Source organism: Anser anser, assembly GCF_964211835.1.
Source record: "Anser anser genome assembly, chromosome: 1".
Taxonomy (NCBI): domain Eukaryota; kingdom Metazoa; phylum Chordata; class Aves; order Anseriformes; family Anatidae; genus Anser; species Anser anser.
Genome location: NC_139720.1, coordinates 148,489,606 through 148,512,188, shown reverse-complemented (window position 1 = coordinate 148,512,188; position 22,583 = coordinate 148,489,606). Strand labels below are relative to the sequence as shown.

General features: G+C 40.0%; 1 long non-coding RNA gene across 1 annotated transcript; it reads right to left on the bottom strand.

The window, feature by feature from the left end:
• Positions 1–6,420: 6,420 nt before the first annotated feature.
• On the bottom strand, positions 6,421–16,213 carry LOC310880879. Its single transcript, XR_014571964.1, has 4 exons — positions 14,275–16,213; positions 10,663–10,846; positions 9,511–9,585; positions 6,421–6,718 (listed from the first exon to the last, which is right to left on the bottom strand). It is a non-coding gene; the product is annotated as an uncharacterized lncRNA (long non-coding RNA).
• Positions 16,214–22,583: the final 6,370 nt, after the last annotated feature.

The following is a 22,583-nucleotide window of genomic DNA, read 5'->3' as shown; positions in this document are numbered from 1 at the left end:
CCTAACTGCTGAACATTTCCCCTCATGTGGCAGGGCAGTTCTGCAGGTAACTTCCACTGTGTTCTACTGTTCAAAGGTTTCTTAAAGGTACTAATCACTCATGGATGAGAAACAAATCTCACCACTTTCTTCCTCCCAAAAATCTGAGACAGATAAAAGCATATTCTAGGAGAGTCGGGCTCCCAAAGACAGACATAAACACACAGGAGCAGATACATGCAGATAGTAACTGGAGCGTCTAAGAACGAGGTTTTTTAACCCTGTTTCGTGGGTTTCCTCCATGTAATTGGATCAGCTTTTAACGGAGAACCTATGTGGACATACCCTGTGTTTCCATTTATAACAATAATCTGATAACACCTTCTATCTCAGAGCATTCGGCCATGCACAAACAATTTCAGCATTCTTGGAGGCAGACAAGGGTTAGAATCACCATTTCACAGAGAATCAAATGTGGAAATGTGGACAGGCACAGGTGAAGCATTTTGCCCAAGGTTAAAAAGGAAATATCTGGCAAGCCCAGAAAACAACCCAGATCTTCTTTTTTTCTTATATTTTAACCACAGACCTATCTTTCCTTCCTACTTATAATGCTTTCAGTGTTTTTAAATGCTGCAATTATCCTTTGACTGCTTTCTATTTAAAGATGGGGCTATGTACTCGGCACATCTCAAGAGCACACACCAGCAACAGACGTTAGCTATGAACAGATTGTTCAGGTTTCTTAAACTTGAGGAAAGAAATCATTATTGTCTTTCTAATGCCAAAAGCATTCTAAAAGTCAGAAAATCCTCTTCTCCTCAGTATAAGAAAGAACAGTGAATGCTATATTCCAAATAACTGGGAATGATTAGTTTTTCTCATGAAGATTGGGATTCACAGGATTATGATTACAGCTACCATTAGTGCTTTATGAAGGAGAGTATAGTAACAGCGACATAATCTCTGTGTAAAAGTCTTCTAATAATCTTCTTTAGGAAAATCTTTTCTCCCATGAGTTGCTGTTAATTTGAATAAATGAGACTTGCCTTCAGTTGTTTCCAATTTCCTACAGACCTGAATAGCATGGATTATCACTCTACCTTACACCATGAGACAAATATGTGATCAAATAATCAAACAAAGCAGAGTCCGGTCCAGGACACTATGCAGATTCATTTCATTTCCCATTTGCTTCCTCTGCTGCACAGAAACAGAACAGAAAACAGACGGAACTGCTGATCAAACAGATAAGATGGAGAGCATTACACAGAATAAGACCATCACGGTCCACTTAATTGAAAAAAGGAAGGATTTCAACAACTCAACTTGTGTGAGCTGACACTTGAAACATCAATGTTGGGTGAAAGTCAGAAATTTTCCTGAACTAACATAATGTGAGGCACCTGCACTCAGTTATGGATGCCTCAGGACTCCAGGTGCCCAGGTATCTTCAGCTAAGAGCAAGGCAGTCATTCTCATCGTGGGAGGACTTCACATACCTGAAGCTGTTGGAAAAAAATGGTGTTTTTCAAGAAAGCCTGTGGCTGTGTAACTATGGACTACCTTGCATAAGCAAGGCTGGAGTACTGCCACGCAGTCAGCCTTGGCTTAGGGTTTTCATTTTCCTTTTGCTGCTGCGAGGTAAGGTTCTGTGTCACAGGGACTACCAGCAATTCTTTACCAAAGACAACACAACACCACGACTGTGTTTATCTCACCTGTGTTGCAACAGCATTGACTGTTTAAAAGGTTGGGTCGGTATGAAATTAATTATTGTTTGGAAATGGGCAAAGCTGTCCAGAGAAAGCAAACGTTTTTAAAACCACCAACTCTCAGCTGCTAATGATGGAAAGGGCAAATAATCAACAAGCTCTGGACTTCTGATATCTAAAATAGGGTTGGTCTTCTACAATGGAATTTAATAAAATCAGGGGGACGTTTGGCTGAAGGATAAGCACAAGCTGTAGAGAGCTGTCCTGGTGAGCCCTCCCGTTTATATTTCTGTACAGGCCAGCTAGTGAGACGGTGCAGCTGAACAACCGTGACGTGAGCCCACAAGAGTGTCAGAGCCAAGAGAAAAATGGGACAAGAAAAACACAAACACGGAGACATGACTTTTGGTAAAACGAGCCCCAGGATCTGAATCTAATATTCTCCTGCTGTAAACAACAGCACACTAAAACCTCATGTTTGAAAGCTGTTTCTGTGCCATGGCAGCTTACTGGTAAGCTGGATCACAAACCTGTTGCTGCTTCTTAGCACAAACCTGTGGAATTGGTGATGCTCATGTTAGCCTTGCTGTAGCGTGGCTGGTGTAGGAACGTAAAAGCGTGTTTATTTGGACTCTCCAGCTGAAGGTAGCCAGTGGGCAGAAAGGAGGAGAGCTGTGGTTAGGCAAACCACATGCTTTGCCCCCAAACCCTTGAGTTGTGCACCTGCAGTAACGGAGGGAGAGGATGCTCACGTACATGCGAAAGATGTGGCAGGAAGCTCCGGAGCGCCTTGTAAAATGAAAAATAAATAGATAAATGCAAGAAACGGTTTGAAACTCATCCCCATTCAAAGCAAGGACGCCAGGTGGCACTACAGAAGGCAAAGAAAACCCTCCTGCACGGCTGGGCTCCTCTGCCGAAGGCAGGGCACAAACCGAGCGGCGCATCAGGGAGGGCAGCGCTTGTCTCAAGCGGCTGCTGCACACCAGCGAAGATGAAGGGCACGTAGCATCCGGCTAGGAAATGGCCCGCGCGGTTGTAATGCTGATTTTCTGAGTGAGAACTGTATGTCTCACTTGGAGGAAGAGGGCTGCTGGGTTTTGCCTCGCTGTTACGGAGTGCATTAGCTGCTTACCGCACAGCCCTGGTTCCTGCCCGCTGTCTGAGACTGCGGCTGACGGTGCCCACCCCAGAGACAGCCCAGACACCAACCCAACCTCCCGACGGGCACCCCAGGGCACGGGCTCCTCCCCAAGCTTTTCTGCTTCTGCTCAGGCAAGCCACACAGCAGCAGCTTCACTCTGCAGACTCACACATCATCATCTCAGCTGGTTAAAAAAAAAAAAAAAAGCACCGTGCAGCAGACAGATGTCTTTCTTTTCTTCCTGCTGCTGTTTATTGAATGCTTCATAACTTCCTAAGAGAGAAGCGAGTTTTCTTGCACCAGAAGTGTAGCTCCTTGAGCTGTTTGGGCCATTCAACTCGTTCACTTAAGTGGGTTTGACTTGAGAGACTGCTGCTGGACTGCACGCGTGCTCTGCATCTCCCTGGGTTCCCCTCCCCTGAAGGCATTAAATATGGAGCAGGCCCATCTGCCGGTCTGCGCTTTTGCCACATATAAACCAGAGTAACAGGACTCTGTAGCAGTGGGGGAGGAGAATAGGTTGTGAAAAGAGGATGAGCACAGAAATAAATTTGAAGGATTACAATTTGTTCAGTGTCAAATGACTTGTCAGTGCTTTTTAGGTAGATATCCAAGATTTCGGCTTGTGACAATCAGTGCTGGGCAGGAGAGACAATAACATTCACAGTTTAAATCTCAAGAGGATGTTCAGTTTCAGACACTCATAAAAGGGTTTGCAGAAGTCAGATCTAACTATAGACGATATAAAATTGAGCACCTCCAACGTCATTTCCTTAGAAGCCTGATAAAATGACACGCTTCTGAGGCCGTGTTGAGCCCTGGAGTCTATCAAACCATCATGTCTCAGCCCTATGGGAATCTGCAGAGGGACTGCAGATAATCGATCTTTTTTTCTCTCCTAGATCAACAAATTCCCCAAGTGCGTGAGAGGACATGACACTGGCAGGCATGCCGGAGGAGATATGTCAAACCAAAAAAGCATGATGTCACCCGAGGGTGTGTGAGATGAGGTGTGCAGAGCACCTGCTTTCGCTGCTTTTGTGCATGAGAGCCCGAGGTTGAGATGATGACCTTCAGGACATCCTGCAAGATTCAGCTGCTTACCCGACTCTTTTCTGCAGGTGTGGGGAAGGGTCCTAAGATTTATTGCATATGTTTTGTTGAAGTTGTTGGTTTTTTGCTGTGTACAGCTCACTCGCAGGACGAGACGGGTCTATCAAAAGTCAGAATGTATCACTGCTTTCAGCTGACGAGCTCCATCTTGTTGGTTAGTTTGTTTTTGCTAAGGGTAAAGATGTAAACCAGAAGCACAGTTAATAAATTTTAAGCTATTTTTCCCCAATTTCTTTTAGTCTCATGTCTTTTTGTACATATTTCTTAGAAATATTAATGAAGCTGTGGAGAAGTCTTGATAATATATCGGAATAGAATCTGTAGGATACTTAAATTAAAAAAAAAAAAAAGTCCTTACTAATAATAGAACAGAGAAAAAAACAGAGGATTCAGTTGGCTGCTGTTACTTACGTTAATCTGTAAGTATTCAAAAGTGGCCACAAACTCCAGGAAAAAAACAAAACAAAACAAAAAAACAAACATAAACTTTAATACAAATAAGGAAATTCTTTAAAAAAAAAAACTCTGGGGAAATGTATTATTGCAGTCAGGAAGCAAAGTATGAAGCTTAGATGATTAACATTATTGCACCTATCAAAGAATGGACATCAAGACACAGAGTACAAGAATATTCATCCACTGAAGCTCTTTTGGTAGGGAAGCAATGCACAAATAGTAAAGAAAGTCCTTGATATCACAGCAAGATGATCAGGAGCTTCCAGAGCTCATTGCAGAAAAGCACGGAGAAACAGTAAGCTTCATTAGCTCTACAATACAGAAAAATAACATCAGTTTTGGATAGATATTTTTCACCATTATTCACTCAACCACACCATGCATTTTTGAAGGCACAAGCATATTTAACTGGAACATTTCACGCAGAATTAAATGCACATGTCAATTAAACAGTCCTTAAAACATCTTACGTCAGTATAATTGAGATCAATTTTAGGTACAGCTGTCAGCTAAATAAAGGAATCAAAATTATTGACAGGGTTTACTTCATAGCTCATGAAAGTTAATTTTCCATTGACGTCGCTGTCCTCTGTGCATCGCTGCTGTTTTTCTTCTCCAGAATAGGTCTGCTCTGTGCCATCCCTGGTTTTGTAAGATGCCGTCGCAGAGCCTCAGTATTCTTTCCAGTAAACAAATTCCTCCAGCTCAATAACACTTTTCTCTGGGTTTGTTTGATGAGGCTGAGGTCAGGAAACAAAAGGATTTTGTTCTCCCGATACTGGATATTGCATTGCTAGAGTTGCTTTCAACAGTCTAGCCTCTTCTCCAATTTCAAACTTGGATGAAATAAAAACACTCCCGCTGTCATTTGCAGTTGCATTCTCCTCACTGGTATCCTACAGCACTTTTCCATGGTAAATATGTTCTTCCCTGACATCAATTTCCAGATGTTCAGGGGGAGTTTTAATAATAAATGAAATAGGATCTATCTGGCCTGTAGCAGAGGGGAAACAAAGGATGTGTAGAACTTCAAAGCTCATTTGGTTTTCAGTTGCTTCCTCTCTTTAGTGTAGTGACACACATTTCACGGGAATATATACACCTCAGCTGCCTTCTCTACCTTCAGCCCATGCAATTTTAAAGGCACTTTTAGGCTCTTTACTTCCTCTTATCATGGAAATACAATCTTTCAGGAAAGAAGTGGAACAGACAGAGGCGGAAACTATTTAGCCATCTTAACATAATTTGCCCATGTTCAGTGGTATCGGAACTCAGACTCTGGGCACGTGCTTCAGATAGAGCCCAGACCATGCCACAGAGAGGCCCCAAAATGCACTTGTTATATTATCTCCCTGTGATATCTGGTTTTAAAAAGGTACTTTTTAAAAATGATGCATCCAGAAGAAATACCAGACTCATACCTTGAGTCTTCACCAACAAACTGCCAAATAGGAGAGATGGGGCCAGACTTTCATAACTGTGATGCACAAAACGAAATCTAGAATGGTTTTTAAAGAACTTTTTAGCTATATTTTCTACAGGTTTCTTAAAAGACATAGCTTAATGCTAACCTAAAACAAAACAAACAAACAAACAAAACAAACAAACAAAAAAAAAACACCACAACGACAACAGTCAAGAGCAACACCACCTTCTACTTTAGTTTAACTTTCTAAACATTTGTGACTAAAGAAGAAGATCACAAAGACCATCTTCTTTTCCCATTACAAATTGACAATGGATTACTGTGCTCTATCCTGCAAGTAATCATTGATTATATCTTTCTATCAGCTAATTGCAAGCAAACCCTTCCTGAAAATTCTTGCCAGGAATTCCGTCCAGAGAAGCCTCTGTAGTAATAATGCCAGGCTGAGATCTGTGGTAAAAGAATTGTGCAAGGCAAAGTATGCATTGTTACCAGGAACTGCATGTAAATTTCCCACTAAATTACACAGAACTAACTGTAAATACAAAAAAAAAAAAAAAAAGGAACGAGCAAGCAATTCCCTCAGCTTCTTCTTCGGCGCTGCTGCTGCATGCAAAGGTAGCAAAGAGTAAAACCGGCCACTGTGCAATGCAATAAATGAATGGTTATGATGACCCATTACCTGCCTTTTCAGAACTCTTAGCAAAGATGCTTTCTCATAGATTTTTCCTGACGAAACAGATTCATAATCTTACATTCCCCCACAGACAAGAACTTTCTGGCTGAAAAACCTACCTGGTTTCCAACTGGAGAAGCAGGCAGGAAGAAGAGGAAGATTTTAGTTTCTTTTTATAACATCTTATGTCCATGTATTAGTCCTGACATCTGCCAAGTAGTTGGAGAATATGTCCTTTTAGACTATCATCAGCTTTTCCACCATGAGATTTATGCTCTATCCCCTTAATCTGAGGTAGTGTTAACCTTTTACACACATCGGTATATAAAAATGGTGAATGGGTTAAAAATAATTTATTTTTTTTCAGAAGTTTAAATGCACAACAGCAGCCTTTTGTATTTACCAAACCTTTTCTCTGGATTGCATGCTAACCATAGCATAATTATGTCAGCACTCAGCATCGCCAGAAATGTATGTCTCGTGAATTTTTAGACTGCTATGTCAAATAAAGTAGGTGAAATGTTATCTTAAGATCGGAAATGATCATGTTCTGAAGAGCAGTTTTGTGCATGCAAGAGAAAGAGCAAAAAAGCTTACTGGTAACAGACTGATAAAAAGGGCAGAAGGGAACTCTTTTGTTAGATCTTCCCTGTAAAAACAGACATATTTTTCTGCATACGTATTATTTTTATTATTTTAATGATTTATATATACTTATTGCATTTCACTAATAGGAAAAGTGGACAATAATTAGGCCAAAATTTAAAAGACCTTTAACTGGAGGTCACTGACAGACCAGTATTGATGATGACTTGAACATAAGACAGAGCAAGTTTATTTACTGTTCAGAAGAGGTTCTCATCTGCTTTGCATAGATGAGAGCCATCCTTATAAATTCCTTGGCCATTTTCCTGAGAAAGTACAGCTGCTGCCTTAAAGACTCTAGGTACACGTCACACATTTCTATTTTAACTCTTTGTGGCACTGGGTCTCTTCCTCATTTTGCTTCACAGCCTACGTTTAATCCTGATGCAACTCTGTGAATTTCAGCATAGTTTTTCTCACTTATGCAAAGGATGAATATTGGTCATTCTGATTAGAATTCTGCTATGGCCTTGTCCTCCTGTAAGAAACACCACTGAATATGTACATGTCCTGGAGTCTGCACTTCCATTCTGGCCTCTACACGTGTTTCTCTTCCACTGAAAACTGTGTCAGAGCCCAGAGCGTGCTAACTGGCCTTAATGGTCCTGACAAACCTCACCTGGGACCTCCACCCCACACCTCCTTGTTAATGGGGCAAATGGGCTCTCAGGGCTGGGCCTTCAGGCTTAACCTGAACTATTTTGTTGCTGTGCCCGTCTCCAGCCATATCTGTGCCTGGCCATAGACTCTGATGATCCAAACCCTGACCCTTGGACTTCCCAGTCTGACCTTGGCCCTGCCCTGTCATCATGGACCTGCCTAGTGAGCAGTGGGCTGTGTTTGAAGCTAGTTATCCTCATCAGACCTGCCCCTGATCTGTGGGTTGATTTCCTGACCAACTTGCCCCAGCTGGGGGGCAGTGGGACGGGGCCCTTGCTGGTGAGATCCCTACGCTTGCTGGCCTTGCTGTCACCTCTGAATCTCTGCCCCTTCAGAAGCAGTTGGCCACTGCTGCTCTGTAGAGTCAGTAGTAGGACAGCACTTGGAGCACCACGGTTACTCCAAGGACAGTGAAAACATCTGCAAAACTGACTCTGAATTATATGGCTGATTGTATTGGCTGGAAAGTTGTTAGAAAACAAACAACCGTAGGGCATTCAGAAAGACACCTCCATATTCCCCAGCACTATGAAAGCAGCATCACACAATGTTAATGAAATCTAAGATGGCATATTTCTAAGATTCCTACCAACGGATTAGCTGATAAACTACAGTCATGCTTTGTGCTTTGTCAGAGCAAAGAAAAGACAGGGAGAAGTATCATCAGGCTTTAACAAAAAAAATTAGAAGTGTTTTGAGTAAATCAAGGGACTGTCATGGATAGACTTTAACTGTAATGATGTGGCCATGGGAGAAACACTATTGTACAGGTATTTTTTCACCGTCAGGATGAAGGCTGATAGTGCCAATGGTATAGGCTGTGGGAAGAGAAGGACCTACAGTTCCCTTAGCCAACCCCAATAAATCAGCCTCTGACAGATGATGAATGTCTGATATCTAACTTAAAGACTTAATAAAGTACAGTTTAAAAATGATTGTGTATTTATGGCATACCCTGTTTGCATCTGCAAAGTGACTGAAGTCAAGTAATGACTCAGGCTGCCAACAGAAGAACCTTTGCTTCAGTCTCATTTTGAAACACTTCTGAAAACCGGCAGTAACAGCTAAGATTTCTTATCTCTCAGGGGTATCAGGTATCTATTATTGATGGAAAAGATGAGCTGTGGCAGAACCATCTCTTAATAGGGAAACACTGATCCACATTCCATTCATTTAGAACGAAAATTGCTCATACAAAATGAAAATGGCCTGCTCCAGCTGCTACAAGTCTGAAACTGATGAGAAAGATTCTGCGTGACATTAATTTTGAATGTCTTCCCATGACTTAAGTGACAGGATTTTGAAAGATTTTTATGATTGTATCATAAGAGGAATGCCTTAAGTCGGGGCAATAAAATCTCTATACTTGAAGCTGTTTGATCTGTAAAACAACATTTATGTATCTGACATACAAATACGTAGGTTATAAATTTGTGTGATCATATGCAGCTCAGTGATATAGACCATACACCTTTATGATATATAGGAAAACAAGATATATATTAAGAAGCAGGCTGAAGTGTCAAATATCAATATGTCAACAGCTAAAACATCATGTAAGGCACTAATATTTAGCATGAGAGGTTGAGAGTGTGATCAGGTACTGGAACAGGCTCTCCAGGGAAGTGGTCATGATCCCAGGTGTTTCCTGGTGTTCAAGAAACATTTGGACAACACTGTTAGATATATGGTTTACCTCTCAGTGTGTGGAGTCAGGAGTTGGACTCTGTGATCTTCATGGCTCCCTTCCAACTCAGAATATTCTATGCTTCTATGAATTAAAACACAAGATAAACATTTCCCTTTAAAATACAGTTATAGCAGAGCGAAGATTTTAAAGGCTGCTCTCCGCAGTGTTCTCATTTAAACACTTGAATGGATATTCATATAAAACAAAGTAAAAATGAGTACTCAATTAAAATGTGTGGTCAAATTGTCAACTGTGATTGCATTGTTATATAAAATGAATTAGCAGGCTACATTAGTTTCACTGTCTTGGCATAACTTTCACAGCTTCCTAGATTTTTTAGCTGCCACAGAAGTCCACTGAGTATTATTCATGCTAGTCAGCTGTGTATCAGCTGTAGTCAAAAGGGCAAAAACTTATAAAATTATACTTTGTTAAACAAAAAATAATAAGATTAATTTTGTTGTATTTGTTATTGTGCTGGATTTCAAGTCTTTTTAACAGGTCTGATCAGTTTAAAAAATATATGCAATAAAAGAAAAATAATACCAGCTTTCTCTCATGGATGAGGAATTTAATCATTCTACCTTGTTAAAAACAGTATTCCAAAAAAGGATGTTTGTTTGTCCTTAAAACAAACAAACAAACAAAAAAAAAAACACAACACAACACACCACTCTCTCAAATGTCAATTTATATGTGGTAGTACAGGGCTGACCTGAAACTGATGAAGAATTATCTTTGATACTAGATAGGAAAATAATTGCATAATACACAACAATAGATGCAATTATTTCCTTTTCTACTAAATATAATAGCTTTTCAAATATAATCCTTTTTTATATTATTAAAATAAGTTTGCCCATCAGAAATGTGGTTGGTTTTAGTCCTGACAATGGCCCAATTTGCACATCCCTATAGCAATTATATAAATGCTCCCTATAAAAATAGTGATGATTAACATAGCTGATAAAATCAAGATGCCTTGGTCCACGGCTGTATAGCAACACTCTGTTACGCATATTATAGAGTTTCTATCTTGTGAAACCAATTTTAAGACCAATCTTCAGTGATATAAATATCCGTTGACTTCTGAAGGAAATAGAAGAATCAGTGCTGACAGCGTGAAGTTACTTGAAAAACAATTTAACCTGTACTTACCCTGTAGGTTTATACCTCTTTGGGATTTAGCTTCTTCCAAGGTTATGCCAGGGCAAATATGACAGACTTGGTCTTTATCCAGGCAAGCAATCCAGGAAGTAATAGTCTTTACAATTCTTTCTTCTGCAACTGAAGACAGGGAACTTCTTCTTCCCAGTGGTAATTCAAGACAGTATTTCCTCCTCTATAAAAGTCAAACATCAGCTAGACTTTACTTGTGAGAGTAGGATGCATTTATGTAAAAGTACAGGAGAGAAAAAAACATATATGATGGGATCTTTAAAAGCAATTCTTTTCCCTCTCAATAATGACGGTGTCAATAGATTGCTAAATGTATTTACCAGAGACAAAGACTGTAAGAATCTAAAATGCCCTTAAACTGACAAAGATTAAGTTCCTCGCACAGAAGATGTTGAGACGGGTTGACAAGCACAAAGGATTGGAGGGGCAATTGCATGGGCAATTATTAGCAGCTGATATCCTACATTAGCTCTCATGTTGAATGTCACATTTTGGGAAGGGGAGGGTGGAAAAGAGGGAGGAAAACAGTCCTCAGTGGCTAGCTAAAAAGAAGGGATAGCAGATCCTCTGAGGAGCATCCTCTCCTGGTACTCCTTTGCTCCTGGGGAGCAAAGAGGTCAGACTCTGCCAGTGCAGGTTGCTCCCCAGGACAACCCGCCACAACCACAGCAGCAGATGTGCAGGGGTGAGCCTGCATTGAGAACAACAGTGTGGGTGCACCAAGGGAAAAGTACTGCCCCACGGTCTGTGGGGCAGCGTGGGGGCAGGAGCACAGAGCTGGGAGGGAAAGGCAGGCTGCAGAAGGGCAAACAGAAGACCCTTAGCAGTGCAAAGGCAAAGGCACCTCAGGCACTGTGCAACACAAGGGAACACAGATCATGTAAAATAACACATCACTGCCAAAATCTCTCTTCACACCTCTGCACGTCCTAAGACTACGAGTGTGAAACTTTTTAGTATCTGTATTACGTGATACAAGAGCTCTTCACAAACCACTCATCCTCACAAACCTCTATCATCCCCTACTGCATTTAACTCAGTTACAGTTAAGTTAAATTCCAAACACAGTCAACTTTCCTAACCAGCAGGACCTTTTTTTTTTTCTGCTGTTCACCAATGATACAATCAGGACACCACAATACATTGTCTTTTTCATAGATTGAGCAAACTTTACTGAGAGGCATTGAGAAAGGATCATCCATCTGCCTCTTCCCACTAAATGTTCCCAGAAGTATCATAAAAACAATGCAATTCTGTACCCAATTTAAACTTAAGCAATATCCTTGATGCAAACACCATCCACGGTGTTCACAGCAAACATACAGCAAGACTCCCACCCTTTACTTTTTATACTCTGAGTCTTAAGACCTCTTAAATCAGTGACTGCATCTTTCAGTTTAGTAAGCCTTAAAGTATTTTTCTTCCATGATTATTCTATACATTTATTTAATCCTTCTTGAATCACTTTTTGAATCTAATCTTTTGGTTTCTCCATCAGCCTGTGATGACGATTTCCACAGTTAAATTATACACCTTGTGAAAAGGGATGCTTTTAATGTTGTTTTGAACATTAGGTAATATCACCTGCTGTCAGCTAGGTCTTATGTCAGAATCATAGAATCATCTAAATTGGAGAAGACCCTGACCTACCGAGTCCCATCACTAAACCTTGTCCGTTAGTGCCATGTACACACGTCTCATAAATAAATACCTCCAGGTTTGGCAACTTCACCACTTCCCTGGGCACCCTGTTCCAGTGCTTGACCACCCTCTCTGCAAATACATTCTTCCAAATATCCAACCTAAAATTCCATTTAAATTACATGGGAAGTTGGTTCTAAAATCAAGACACAGAATGACACATGAAATACCCCATGCATGTTTGATTTCAGTTTCCTTTGGCAAGTGAAAAGTACTATCTCTGTCTCACAGTGCTGCTCTAAGAAAAAATACATTCCAGGAAATGATACAAAAAGATAAAAATATCGTAGACTATTAAAATACTTCTTTCTACATAAAAGGCACAAATACTTTAGGAAATCAAAGAAATTTCTAGTTTATTTTCTCAGTCTTTGCATATTAAATAAAAGCTTATATAATACAGATTTGGATGTACACTATTGGTTACCATTGATCAATTTTTCCATTAAAAGCCTATTCTTAGGCAGCTACCATAGAACCTAATATTTGGCATTCTTGCCTGACACTGCTAGGAGAGATGAAGCTAGTAGTCCAGCAAATTTCAAAGCATTGTTTAAAGTATTTTTAGTATCATATTCTGTACTAGTGATGGTTAAACCTTTATTTATATCCTTTAGCCCATGGTCTGGAAACAAGTACTCAAGAGGGAGCACTTTTTGTCTATTGTTTTCAGCTAAGAATGTTTAACGTGTAAGGTTTAAAGATTTAATGGTTTAAGATCTAAACCTGTTAGAAATTGAGTGCTCTTTCCACCCCTGAAACTGCTCTACTTGTAACTCAAAAAAAAACCAAAACCAAAACCGAAACCAAAACCAAAAACAAAACCACAGAGGAGTATGATGCAAATGGTTTGCTCATGCAGAGCAAGACTGAAAATCTGGCCAGTTTGGAAGCAACAGCAAGGAAAATATGCCTATTCTGAGCTCCATAACAATAGAGTAGGCGGTTAAAAATTTGGATAGTTTATTACAACAACAACAACAACCTCCCTGTATCTTTCTCTTGGTAGTATATAATTTAAAAGCAAAAATCCTCTAGACAACTTTTAGACTTAGTCTTCTGATCGCCTCAGGCATCTAGTATCAAAAAAAAAAAAGAAAAAAAGAAAAAAAAAGAACAACATTTTGGCCTTTGGTATCCAAAGGTCTTCATATCCCAGTCCTCTTATTCTATGAGCGATTTTGAAGTTGGAGATCTCATTGTCATATGAAAGATGCCAGTCTAATACTCTTCAGAATTTCATTAATGCAATGTTGAATCAGAAACATCATTCAGGTCAGGAAAAAGCTGTTTTGATTTTTTTAATCACTGCATTATGCATAAAAAAGCATAAGTCTTTTGCATCTTATAACATTCTCATTCATCTGTCTCCTCAGGGTCTTCTCAAATTTCCCAATTTCTCCTCAGTAAAACCAAAGGTTTTAGTGGCCACTTTGACCTCACTGGCACCTGGCTGAGCATGAAAGAGCAAATGTTTTGGATCCTGATTCACATGTCAGCTATTCCAGTATGACATATTAGCCAGTATCAAGCTCACTCTGCCTTTGAAGCAACAGGATTTGAATTTTTTTCAAAGCTGAAGTAGATACGAACTGACAGACTGAAGTCTGTCTATCACAGCAGGGCAATGGTTAGGATATAAACGTATTAGACCTCCTCTTCTATGTGCTTAGAGTGTCTGGCCTGACTGGCTTTAAGTATTCCTTCCAGCAGGGCCTGACCCGAATTGTTATGCAGAGGTGTGTCTGACTTTCTCCTGTGTTATGCTAGAACTTTTCTGGGAATAGCCATTCCTAGCCCTGCTTTTTCAATCATTAACCAAGTTACTTTTTCTCAAATTGTATGTGTGAGACGGCAGAGACCAAGAAAACAAGAGACTCTGGCTCTCACCATTATTAGGCTAATCACAGCTCTGAGCTCCCTGATCCCTGTAGCCTTCGCTGGATCTGGGGTTGGAATCCATTATTTTCCCTCCCTTTGGGCTTCAGGCTGCTATGTCCCATACTCAACCCCAGCTACTTCAGCCTTTCAAACATCTATTCGGTTCCTGCAGTCTTCCTCTTCCTGGAAAATAAGACACCATTACAGCATACTTAACATTTGTAAGTAATGGATCGTGGTGGGAAAGGAAGCATGTAAGACAAGAACACATTTTTAATAAAGATTTTGCACAGTTTTGAGTTGTCTTCTCATATGAAGATTCTTCTGGTCTACATCTTTTCTAAATCTTTCAGACCCTCTTCCTGCTCAGACTTGTAAGGCTCTGGGCAAGATAATCAGCTTTCTCAGCACAGAGAGCAATTACCTCCCCAGCAATGTAGACCAACGGGGCGCTGGAAGGGCTTTAACCCACAACGAAGTCAGTAATTGCATTAGTAGTACTTTTTCTCTTCTTCTTCTTTGTTAAAATGAGGTGTATTTAGTTATGGTATATGACTGTGGTTTTTTTTAGAAGCCTAAGTTCAAACAGACATATAAATTTGACGAAATTTCAAGCAATGATTGCTACCCCAAGTTTCTTGACACTGTCTTCAGTGTCTCTGTCCGATATGACATCAGTTTAAACCCGGTGAACATACAAAATCATGTCCAACTGAGACAGGATAGATGTAGTAAAATCACAACAGTTTAAGCTACAGTTAAATAAAATATTAAAGAAAACGCCTGAATAGCATGCAGAGCAGTGTAGATACTCTCATTTTGCTGGCAGAACCAGCGTATTTTTGAATTAGTTTCACTAAGCTCCAGTTTGGCTGAACAAGCAGAAATTTCTGAACTGAAATCTGTGATCTAATTTTAGTCAAACATGATTTCAAGCCATATACTTGAAACACAGCCACAATTTGTGGGTTTGATACGTCTGGACTCATGGATTCAACATGAAGCACTACAAAATAAGTTACCTTGAAAGACAGTCTCCTGATAATCCTTTCTTGAACCTTGTTACGTAGGGTATTAGAGAATACAGAATATGTGAAAATTGCAGCTATATACTTAGTTTGAGCCTGAAATCTGTAGAAACAGTAGGAGAAAAACTGCATGCAAATATTTCCAGAACAATGCAATCACTGACAGATAAGCTAGGATGAGAAGAAATAGGCATATTTTCTAAAGATGTACAGAAAGGAAAAGAACCAACTGTTCTTTACATTTAGACACTCGCTATGTTCATAAGTAGAACCAACACTTTATAAAACGTATTTCCTCTGGGACATAATTGTCTTTATGATTGCCACATCTAATCTCTGTAATCTTCTCTGACCTAGAGTTTTTCATAAAGGAAAGGACTTCAAATAAGACAGGAGACAAAAACTTGCCATAATTAAAGTGGCTGAAAAAACGTTTATATTCCTGATCATCCTGTGTTCTTCAGGAAGGCTGAGCACCTCCACTCTCCAGAGAAAAAGACCTTTTCATCTAATTTTATCTCTAGCTCCTATCACTAGCAAAGTCTTAGTAGTCTCAAGTATGGAAACAGGGTAAAAGCTTGTAAAAAATAAGAAATTTCCTTCTTGTCTCTTAAATGTATGTCGGACTAATCTGAGAGCCAATATCATTACACCTGTCTCTTCTCTGTGCTTATCATTACACCTGTCTCTTCTCTGTGCTTATCATTACACCTGTCTCTTCTAAACAGGAGTAATGCATTCATTCTGGATGAAGCACAGTATCATCTTACAGTGATCTTCCTGAAACAGTGACTTGATGCAGGATTAATAAAATCCCATTTGTATTCCTAAAATACTGTTATAGAACTGAGGAGTCTTCTTTCTATTGGCCTTAATACATGGCTTCATTTTTAATCTGCATTTGGCCTCTTCTTCCTATCACATCACAGTTGTCACAACTTTAGCATCAGATTTTCTAGCATGCAGTATCAATTCTGATGACAGCCTATAAATCATATTAGATCAAACGACAATCTAATTTCTGGAAGCTTGAGTCCTTTGAGTAGCCCAGGAATCGTACGGCCTTCTAGATGCCAGGAAACTGTTTTGGCTTTTTAATGTTTCCTTCCATCAGAGATTTACTTTTAATAAGTGATCCTGTAAATCTGGCCAAGTCCTTTAGTTTCCTTGAGCTTTTTTTCCTGGCTGCATAATGCTTCTCAGGAATGCGATCTCAAGCTAAGGGCATCCTAGAAAGTAACTCTATTCCTTTTTCTATTGAGGAGACAGATTTTTTTATATATAATCTTTTTTCAAAAACAGGATCAAAATGGTATTTTGAAGCATTTCTGGGGTTTCCTTTCTCTTTACCTAACAATTCAGATGACATATAATACAGATGATTTTTACTGGCCAGATTTAGGGAAGTTAAGCCATCCTCAGAAATCTGATTTCTCCTGCTCCCTCCCCCAGCCTTTTAGTTTATCACTGTAGCCTGGGACGGACTACAACTTTCTTCACATATTAAATGGAAGCTAAGAAATATGCAGCACGTTATTTGACATATTCTGCAGCAGGTATAACTGGAGTCTCCTGCCTTCCCCTTGCCAGGCTGAAAGAAACAGATCACAAAAAAGTAATCTCAGCATGATTGACATCAGATTATGACATTATTGATATCTACCTGTCAGAAACAATACATCTCCAGAGTTTTCAATGCCATATATAAGGGAGGAGAGTGCTATTACGTTACTTTAGAGCTATTTGCTCCTTACCATTAAACTTAAACTAAAAAAATGAAGTCTACAGGGATGGACCTCCCTGTTTGCAATGAAGTGCTGTGGAATCCCAGCCTATTTCAGTTTTAAGATATAAATGTCAAGGACACAAAAAGTCAGGCATTGTAAGTCAGTCACCTCATATGTGTCTACATCAGATGTACGAACAATTCACTGAGATCTGAGAGAAAGCCATGCCAAATTTTCCAACTTGGCAGCCTTGGAGCCTGTCAGTTTGGGAAGAATAGCATGTAAGCTTATTGGAAAAGGAAGAGATGTTTTCTCAGAAAGCACTGTTTTTTTACTTTAGTCGTGGAGGAAAGTTCAACATGTGTCTTCACGTTTGCTGGCGAAGTTAGCAGGCTATGTAAAAAAAAGCCATGTTAGGTTTTGTCAGTAGTGGCTGGAACACCTGGAAACCACATATTGTGCAGGACATTATGCAGAATCATACTGCTGGGTTGCAAAAAGGGGAAAACGGCTGGGCAAAAAGGAAGCACAGTCATGCTTTTCTCAGTAAAAATAGTACCTCAGTAAAAGGGGCAGTAAGTATTATCTATTTTAAGTAATAATGTCTGTGTATTTGGAATAGGAGCCTCTTTAAAAGGATAATAGTAGTAGGGTGGTCTCATATTATCTGTTCTTTGCTATTCTTTGCCCACTAATTAATATAAAAATCCCAAACTAGGTTTTCTAATGCATTTTTATACCATTATTGGCATACACCCCGTACTTCTTCAGGCGTTTGAATATAACTATAGTTTTATTACTAAATACGATTTTCTTGCACTGTTCAGCAAAGTTATTTTTACAGTATTTTGGTTATGTGATGAACACAGGCATAAACCAATTTGATACTCATATTTGTAGAAGTTTCCAAATTCAATTTCATGCAGGAAAGAAATGCCAAAATATGCTTTCACTCTAAAATAAAAGGGTTCTTAAAAAAAAATTCCCAGCAGAGTACTTTACTGACTTTTGCTGAAGCCCAGTTACCAGTTTACTTTCTATATAAACACAGCTAAATACGTCCTGCTGATTCCAGCAGATGCACAGCCGTGTAATAAAATTTTGTTTGTTTGCTTTTTAAAATTTTCTGAGTGTAACATAGTATTCCCACAGCCTTCGTTTGCCTGCTGGGTATGATACTGAATAGAAAGTACTACGACTTAACAAATGCTTTTATTATCCAGGCTTTCAGTGCCATTAAGGGCTTGTCTAAAAACTACAGAGCTGTAATAGTGCCAATCCAAAATCTCTTTACACTCACTAGCTTGGGCACTGGCAGCAGTCTAATCGTGATCTCAGACAATATACGCCTCTTCTGGACTAAAATTGGCTTATATGTCCTGTAACTCTAACTCTTAAGGGATATGCAACATAATGTAGTAATACAATTCCAGCTACTACTGTATTCCAATTCCTTTTCAGCAGCAGGTTCTACTTTATGTACATATCTCTCTATATGTGCATTGCATCATCACATACGTATGCTGTATGTACATATATGCAATGTATCAGCCACGGGGTTACGCACTGTTAGACAGCTGCCATGACTTTGTATCACTGCGTGTGTATATACAGTGACTAGTACTAAAGGGCATTACCGTAATCAAAATGTTAAACAGAAAAAAAAAGGAGTTTGTATGTAAGTGGCTGTGTATACATATATAATTAATTAGGTCAGGAACTCAGTGATAAAATAAGAAGCTATCAAATATCCATCCCTCCTCTATTCCGTCTTATCTTTAGGTCCCTTCCCCTCATCTGTCTTTTCTCCGGCTAGCAGTTACCCAAATCTTACTCAATTACTTCCATAAGGCTTTGTTTCTGTCGCTAGTGCTATCAGCCCTCACTCCCGAGGCAGCTCCTCAGAAATCCAAGAAGCCTTTCAGATTGATAACATGTGCTGAATGTTACGAGCAAATTAATTTCAGCTACACCCATGCCAGTCCACTGACGTCAGTGGGACTATGCAGTAGCAGGCAAAGTCAGGAAGGTAGCCTGAAGGCAACGTATTGCAAAGAAAGAATCCCTGATTCATGACCTCGAAGCATGGAAGCCTTGATAAATCACTTTTCCCACTGCTGGGGTCTTCCCTTGATATCTGGCCTTTACAGTAGCCTGAACCAGCTCCTCTTTCCAAAGCTGGGGAGGGGCACAGCAAGAAAGAGTGGAAAAAGCTGACGTTTCCCTTACTCCCTTCTCTGAGTAATGTGGAAAATGAAGGCAGAAATTTGAAATGTCTGTAGCACATGCAGTTGCTCTTTGCCCATGAATTTCGCAGTAAAGAGGAGGCAAACTGATCTCTAATTGATCAAATTCAATTTCAATAGTATGACGATAAGGAACAAATCCTCCCACACCCAGTTATAAATCAATATCCATTATACGACTCGTGTTGCCAGGATGATTCGTTCTGAAAATGTCACACATTCACATCCACTTCCTGGCTCAAATGAGTCAGGGCAGGCCTGTGCAATTCAGGGCAGCACTCATGCTGCAAGTGGTTTCGTATCACAACTGTATCTCCATGTATAGGAAATTTCAGCTACATTCCTCTTTCTGTGGCAACAGATCTTTTTCATGGTGGCCTAATCTGAGGTAGTGAACTGCCAGTAAACAATTATTTTAGGAAACGAAAGAAAAAGGCATGCTCAAGAAGGTAGTTTGTGTTATTTCCTTTCACCAGAGGAGCTTAAATCCCTAGTCACAGAGGACACAAATCATGCCACACGTACTGCCACACCTCCAGCTTTTCCAGGAACAGCCAGCTTTACGGTAGAAGCAGTAGAACAAAAATGGGGCAAAGCAACAGTAGCCTTGACTTTTTTAAGATCAGCCAACAGTGAATGACTGCTGCAGGACTGCCCTAGTATCCACAGAAGTCTATTTATAGAGCACCAAGTACAGTTGGTGGCATGTAATCAGAGTATTTAGCATACTAGCAGATACATCCATCTCGGATGGTCTCTGGTAGTACGATCTACTTCCACTATTAGATTCCTACTATTAAGCATCAGTTCCCTGGAACAATTCCCACTAGGTGTATTTCCTTTTGTCCCACCTGTCTGGACACTGGAAGGTCAAATGCCCTTTTTCAGCAGCCTCTGCCTGGGTCCAGGAGAGACTTTCAGCCACAGAAGGGAGTGGTACCCGTCTGACTTCCTTGCAAAGACAGCCTGTTCCAGCAAACAGGTTAGAATCCAGTGCGAACACAAAGTCAGAAAAAGCTTTGGTTTGCCTAACAAGACCTTAAGCCCAGTTGCACACAAACGAGCTTCTTCAGAAGTCATCCTAGTCTGCACAGATTTAACGTCTCAGCAGAAACTGGCTCATTGCAGACCACAGCCTCTTGATAAAATCTTTCCCTTGCCAGGCATTTCACACCATGTAGACGTTCCTGAGCAGCTCTCCTTTCTCCCCAGCCATCAGCCAGGTGTGATTCCGGGTTTCAGAATTGACAGCTATTGGAAATACCATGACAAAGCATGAGTGTTGTCACCACAGTTTATTAATCCTTTTCTAATTAGCACGGAATACTAACAACAGCTACACGAAATAAAGATACAGAAAACCAAAGTTTCCGTGCAAAAAAAGCACACCTACTGTGGGGGGGCAAACTGCTTTCAGAGCCACACAAAGCTACCTCCTCATTCTCAGCAAGCTACAGAAATTTCCTCTCACTTGTAAATTTGATGAAGATACTGGGAGATCTCTGGCACCTCCCACATTTTCCAATGAATACCTCTGTCCATATAGAATACCAGACTCTGTAACAGACTCTCTCTTCTTCCTGCTCCTCTCCAAAGGATTTAAATGAGTGGAATGTTTTAGGAGAATGTGCAATTCAAACCTCTGTAAATATACAGGATAGAAATATTTGACCAGTCTATAGGCGATATGCTGAGGACGAAGGATAAGGCAATAAAAATGCTAATAAAATTTTTATTTTTGTCTCTTCATGCAACTCTAATTTTTATTTTTATAAGCCCTTTCACAAGAATGTAAAGATTTGTGTTAGTGCATCTGTCAGGACGAATCCTTCTTCTTAAAATTACTGTCTACTTAACTACAACAGTTTATACACAAATGACAAGTAATACACAAATGTACAGTCATACAGAAATGATAAGTTGGAGCAAACTTGTAACAGAAACTTTACTGTAGTTAGGAAAAAAAAAAAAAAAAAGCAGTGGCTGTGGCCATTACATATTTCACTGCGAGCGACATGATGGAATTGAATGTTGTCATGGTTGAAAGCTTCGGGGATCTCATACACTTCGCTGAGCCTGCCTACAAAAGTCTAAGTCTCACCGCGTTCCCTCACAGCAAGATGCCCAGTACACGCAACGCTCACCATGCCAAGCCTCTGCAGTGCTCCAGAAGATCAGCCAGACCTAGCTGCAGTAAGGGAAAACACAGCAGCATCTTAAAGAACCACTTCACATAAGCTGCGGCCTTAGCAGCTGGTTTTGATACTTGCTACACACATATGAAAAAGCCGTGCATAGAGCATTAATGTTGAAAACGTCGCTAAAAATGCAGTTGACAACATTATTTTTTTTTGAATATTGGTATTTTTGCTCATCTGAAAAAAAACGCTGATGCCTTTTGGACAAAGCGAATGAAAGAGGTGGGCTCTGTGCCACTGTCAGCTAGGATTCACCTACAGAAAAGAATGAATATGGAATGTGGCCATCCTAATTCCAGTCCTACTGCCTGTGGGGGACCATCAAGAGGCCCGCAGGGGTGAAAAAAGGACCCTTCCCCCAACACCCTCCTCCCGACACCGCTCCACCCCTGCTGTATCCGCTCCCAGCGCGTGAGAATGCAGCATCTAATAATAACCAGGAACGAGGGGAAGAGGAGGATGATGCAAAGGTCCGCAGACGACTATGTGGGACAAGTGAGATTGCCCTAAGACTGCAGTGCTGTGTGCCTTTCTTAGGAATTTGTCCTCCAACCGGTTGTATCTTTCAAACTGGAAAATCTGATGACTCTATCCTGCGTCACTTTTATCTGAGCAAAAAGTTCATTTTTGTAGTGTTTAATATTTCTGGTACTTTATGTATTGATTTGTAACTACTCATGCTTCCTAAATAAACAGTTATAAAACATATTGAACACAGTCAGGAGAAAATGCAGATATTCTTGAGAAACCTGAACCACAGCTTTTTTGAAGCCCAGAATGCTGATACTGCTATATTTAGTGCCTTATTTGGTGGGAAAGAACAAACCACTAAAAATTTCTTCCAGCTTCGATTGAGTGCTACATCACAACAAAGGTAATTTTACAGATGACATTAAAGTAGCCAGAAAGTGATATCCTATTTATTTACTGTTCTTTTTGAAAATCAGCTACGTGCTTCTATTGCTAGAAAATACTGTTCGAAAGTATTTCTTAGACTGGAAATATGTTATGATGAATACTAGTTGTCCTCTGGTTATTGTCATGGAATATTACAGGAATTTTCACATGCTTTATAAACAGTAAACTCTAGTTTCTTGATCTTCGGGGGAAAAAAGCCCC